Here is a 6,376-nt window from a genome sequence, read left to right on the forward strand (position 1 = left end):
GGATGTCAAGTCAAAAGAAAATTTCGATTAACTGACATACTAAAGTACAAGGCGCTGTATGGAAAATAATCAAGAAGAAGCGATCAGCTGTTTGTATAACAACACCTTGTACTGAGTTCGCCTTGATGTCAAGTCACCTTAAAGCTGTGTTTTTTTTTAATGAATTTTTTTTAATTCGTTATTTATTCAATAATAGCAAGCGCGTGTTCAAATTACTGTAAGAGTAAATAATAAGTGTGACTTGAATGTAAATTAAAACGAGAGTGCCTTAAGTTTTAAAAAATAAAAATTATTGTTGTTTTCAACGACTGTTTTCAACCGAAACAGAACTGAATTTACCAAGAAAAGAAATTTTTTTTTATTTTTTTCCTTTTGGTTGACCCACAAATTATACAGTTTTGTTTTGACAGCTAAATTGTTTACGGATTTTTTACTTGTGTTTTCTTGTTTAACGTTTAAATGAGCAAATAAAAATCGATAAAATATTTAATACGTTGCACACCTGTCACAATGGCACGCATGCCTGTGCCGGCGCTTTTCACGCTTTACATAAAAAAAAAAAAACAAAAAACAACAGAAATTATAAATATAAAGAAATAAAAACCAACCAAAGAAATTCAAAAGTTACGAGTTGGAAATGGTAAACAAAAAAATTTATTCTTAGACATGTTTTTATGTTGAGAGTGCGCGCATGCGCTCTGTATACAAGTCTTTATAATTGAATCAACTCCAGAACTTCGCATCTACTCAATATGAAACTGTACCCATTATACGAGAACGTAAAAATTTATAACCACAAATGAGAAAGATAGCAAAATCATGTACGTACATATTTATATTTATACAGATATTGTATCTATATAGCTTTTGCTGGAGTGAATAATAAAAACCGGTATTTGTTCAAAGAACGTCTGAGATGTTCCATTTTTGTTCGCTCAGTAGTTCAATGTAAGTTAAACGATATACAACCAAGGTACTTCACAGAGGCAGGAAGTGGTAGCGGCTTTCTTACCAAGAGCTCGCTGCATGGTGAAGGGACTGCAACAACTGATCCTGTAACAATTCTAAAATGGCTTCGAAAAAGTTTCGAATTGATTCCAAAAAAGTCCCGAAATGATGCCAGAACTGACAAAAACTGTCCAGGAACAATTGTCAAGTATTTCGAAATTATTCCGGCAATAAACCCAAAGTGATCCTGTAACAGTCGTAAAGTGGTAAAGCAATATTCTCAAAATAATACAGACGTTGTCCGAAGTGTTGCCTAAAATATTGAAGAAGTGACCCTGAAACTGCTCCGAATCGGTCCCAAAATAGTCTCGAAATGATTGCGAAAATATTTCTGTAATGATCCTGCAACAGTTCTAAAATGACTAAGAAAAAGTCTCGAAGTGATTCCACAAGCAGTCCCGAAATGTTGCCAAAACGGAGCCGAAATTATTATGGAAGAAACCTGAAGTGATCCTGTAATAGTCCTAAATGCTTTAGCACGAGTTTCGAAACAATCCAAAAGTTGTCTAGACTGTTGCTTAAAAGAATGGCGAAGTGACTCTGAAACTTCTCTAAGTCGATCTCGAAATATTACCGATATGATTTCGAAAATAGTCCTACAGTGATCATGTGACGGTTCTAAAATGGTTTCGAAATAGTCAGGAAATAATGCAGAAGTTTTTCAAAAATGATGCAACGTTCCTAATTGGTTCCGAAATAGTTTCGAAATAATGCCAAAGCAATCCTCTAATACTCCCGAAATGGTTTCGAAAAGATAACGAATCGTTAAATCGTTCCCTAAATAGTGTCGATATGATTCCGAAAATAATCTAGAAGTGATCGTTAAGCTGCTCCAAAACTGCACTTAATTAGTTTCGAAAAAGTCGTGACGTGTTCCTGAATTCATCCCGAAATGATTTCGAAGCAGACCTGAAATGGTCGCAACAACTACATCCCCTTCAAAATTAATTACAAAGATGTACTTACCTTCATACTAGTTGATATGCATGTGCAGAGTTCCAAAAATAACGCTACCGAAGTGGTCCTAACATTGCCCAAAAACTGCTACCAAATAAATTCGAAGCTTTCCTGAAGTCAACCCGAAATTCTCACGAAAATGTCCCGAAATAGTCCCAAAACAGTCCGTTTGGCATGGACAAAGGTGGCACTTAGCTCCATAATAGTTGATATACATGTGCATCCTCCATTAATTGAATGATCTGGCATGTCTTCTCCTTATCGAAAAAAAAGATGAATCCCCTTTTAATGCAGGAATCGATATTTCCTCATTTTAGTTTTCAAAAAAATGCGATACGTCCCGTTTTCACTGACCTTTTTTTCTCATACCACACTTTTAAGGATATGTTTATAATTCTCGTTTTGTCCACTCTTAATGTTAATCCTGTTTTTATTGCCGACCGTTCAGAACTATGGTGTGGTGTGTTGTGATATGTCGTGGGTCTTTTCCAGGAAGACCTAGACGATAGTAGATTGACTAGGTTTATAGCCGCATCGATAACGTGTAATCACTTTGGCTAATACCGGCTTCAGTCTGTCATTATACTCTTGACGGAAAGCATTAGCAGACCGCTGATGATGTAGATGACACGGTTGAAAAGGTCGAGGTTTTTATAGCGTGGGCAGAGCCAACTCCATTCCTGTATGAAAGCAGGCAATATTCTGCATAAGCACCGACGAGTCCTTTATATCAATTCTGTACTTACATTTGTGAAAAGTTCGTAATTTCCCGGTGCTTCATTATTTCTCGCCATTCTCATTTCGTCATAGGCCAGCCATGACAATTTGTTATGTTCCCTCCACAAATAAAGTACGTTCCATATGACGAATTTTCACGCTCTCGCGTCTTCCTACTTCAAGTTTCTCTTTCTAACTACATATCTCTCTCCCATCTCTGCGTTGCGATGACGCTGTGTGTTACGTTTTCATGCGGCTTCTTATTTTTCATAAAAACCATCATTCCTTTCGGCAAGTGCAAAACCAGCTTCCACTGCTCGAATTGACCGAAGATCCCTCTAAAAGAGTGAGACAGAGGCCGATTAGAAAACTCATAAGCTATGTATTTCTCAACTGCAGATTTACTGCTATACTGGGAGAATCTTTTTCGTTGCACATGGGCGTGTGCGTATCATGGCTGACAATATATGACGATCGGAGTTAATACATTGAAAGATGCTACATTGTTAGGGCAGAATTTTCCGAATATAGTATTAAAGATTACTTCTTTGCCTGCTCTGGTGTTAAACTCGCCTACAACGATTTTGATGTCATGTCCAAGGTGGGATCATGGACAATTTTCTATGCACGTAGTTTTTCTTCTTCTCTTCAACTGCAGCGATTATAATGAAACTTGGTACATACATTTCAGCTAACCTAAAAAGTCATCAAGTAAAATTTCGTAGAGATCGAGCCTTAAACACGCCCACAAAGATAAAAATGTTTTGGGACAAAGTGGATAATGCAATCTTTTAAAACGAAGTCTCATTCACGTTCTTATTCGGCTTCAATATGCATGTTACTAACATTTATCCTGCCCTCGATTGCAAATAAAACATGAACTAGTAGATAATAATTTTTGTTTGTGGTTCTATTTAGAAATTAAACAATACCTTTAATATATTTAAATTCAATTTTGCCTTTTGTGACAAGCTTATACAAAATTAAAACATTTCATATTATCGCAACTTAGCGCACATTCTCACTAGTCTTAATTTTGAGCTAACATTACTTGTGACAATATATCCAAAAATTGTGATGGCGTTAGGATGAGTTTTTTTTTATTCTCTTCTAAACTTTTAACTTCGAATAAAAATTCACTTAATTTTTCCCACTTATAAAAAGTAACGGTATTCATCACCTGATCGATGAATAAATAAAAAAGGTAGGGTTGCCATATATGGAACACTTCCAAATATAATAAAAAACTCATTTGAGATATTTACATCTGAATTTAAGTTTGTTTCAGTGACCTTTTTCATAAAAAACCGTGGGCAAAATTATCAATTAACAAAATTCCAGGTTTAAAGAAATCCCGATAAAAGCGCGCAAGTATATTATTAAAAATTCGGTTATAGTCTAGTTGAGGGGTGGACTGTTAATACGCTACCAAAAATATCGAGAGAGGTTCGAAATGATTTAATGGATGTATTCCCCATCGTTTGTCAAAGTTTTATAAAAATATCGATGACATTTTTTGACTTTTGGCCGCTTCGCGACACTGTGCGCAGTGACCATGTTATGAGATTCCGCAATTCCTTATTGACCTCATACCTCAATCCGCACATCACATTTCCAGTGGATTGAGGTATCATCAACATCGAAGATCCGACTAGCAGTATATTCATCATTTTGATTTCGAATAAACGTTCAATGAATTCGCTAGCTAAGTATTCCTATCGACACCCGCCCGACCATGACATATAGGCTGATCACATTCAACACGGCTTCTACAGACCACAACAGCAATAAAGCAAGGCTTGACGACAATCGTAGCCAAGCATTCGCTTCTTGATTACTTTGAAAGCGGCAGCCACCAATATAAATTACAACAAACAGTAGCGAAAAATTTTGAAAAAAATATTAATTATGTTTTAAAAACGCCTAAAAGAATGATTTTCACTTTTATTATCTCTATTTTAGTTTTTATTGACAAAATAAAAAGGACGCCACTCACTGTCGCTTCCCAAAAGTAGAATTAGGTTTAAAGCCTTCCGCGATTTACAACCAGATTGACTGAATTTTTGTATGTGTGCGTGTCGGGTATTTGACGCTTGCCCCGCGACTATCAAATAAAAAGCCATCAATCAACATTTGCATTAAGATACCGTAGCGTTCGGACGTGAATATGATGACTTTTTTTTAATTGCAACTACAGCAGTTTTATTAAACAATAAAAAAATTAATAAAAATTTTATTGAATAATAATAAAAGCTTTACATTCCATAAAGCTGGTAAACATTGATAATTTTCAATAAATTTTAATATAAATTGCTGTTCTTCCGCGCACTTTTTCATTTTGAATGTCGACACAAACTAAATACAACACTGCGTTTTGTCAATCACACCCCGCGACTATCAAATAAGCTAGCGTCAAATGAAAAAATCAAAAATTTTTGATTTTCATCAACGTGTAGCCGACAACAAATATGTGTGTCACGAACCCACCCGACTGCACTAACACACACAAAATTCAGTCAATCTGGTTGTAAATCGCGGAAGGCTTTTAATCTGGCTACAACAGCTGTCGTGATTGATTGTCGTGATGCTCTGTCGCGCCGAAAATAGCGACGCTCACCGCCGTCGTGAATGTGATCAGCCCTATAAGCGAAAGGAGAGAATCCCTCTCAATTGAGAAAACAGCTGAAATATGACTTTTCAGCCATTGGCGGCAAAAGTCACTGATGGCCAGGCATGCTTAACGAACGAAACGATATCATTTCGTTACGATAATCAACGTTAATAAACGAAACGAAGTGGCGTTCTTAACGTTAATAAACGAAACGAAATGACTTCGTTTCGTTTATTAACGTTGATTATCGTAACGAAATGATATCGTTTCGTTCGTTAAGCATGCCTGCTGATGGCAAAAGTAGTCCAGACGGTTTAAGCGCGAATTAATGATGATATTAGTATCGAAATGACGTTATCTTATTTATTAATTCATAGACCTGTTCTTTTGTTATCTAATTACAATTAATATAAAAATACACGTATACGCACATTTGGACATATTACAAAAAATGTCTCTTAATCCAAACAACAGGTATAACAATCATTATCATTATAACTATCATAATCATTATCCCTGTCCTTGTCGCAAATAAAGCCCAAGCACGAACTTAATAAGCAGATTGCAGCGTCAACGTCTTCTTCTGGCTCTGCCATCTCAAAAATATTCCTAGTGATTGCCAACCCAATATTGGATTCGGTATTATTAATGGTATGACCCTGTTTCTCCTTATTGGGTTTCGACTGCTCATCGACTGAATTTTGATCCATTATATTTCGTAGTTCGAAACCAAATTTGTGTACGCACAGCATGGAATTCGAAATATTTCTGAGCAACACCCAACAAAAAGTTTGAGTGAGAGTAACGCATCTAACTCTCTCCAAAATAAAAAGAAGACGGAATATCGCTAAAACAGGAATTTTTCAAATTTGCATGAAAGCTTTAACAATAAGGGTCGTATAAAAAATGTTGACGCTCGGGCAATGTGATTTATGGGGCCGCCGCTGTGATATGGAGATACCATACCAGAGCCCTAGGATCAAGTCCGAATCTTAAATGCGGTCGGCTCGACTGCCACAACATTTTGAAAGGTTGAAATTATTAAAAATTTGTAAAGAGAGAGCGATCTGCGATTGAGCTTTT

Source organism: Eurosta solidaginis, chromosome 3, assembly GCF_040869045.1.
Source record: "Eurosta solidaginis isolate ZX-2024a chromosome 3, ASM4086904v1, whole genome shotgun sequence".
Classification (NCBI taxonomy): domain Eukaryota; kingdom Metazoa; phylum Arthropoda; class Insecta; order Diptera; family Tephritidae; genus Eurosta; species Eurosta solidaginis.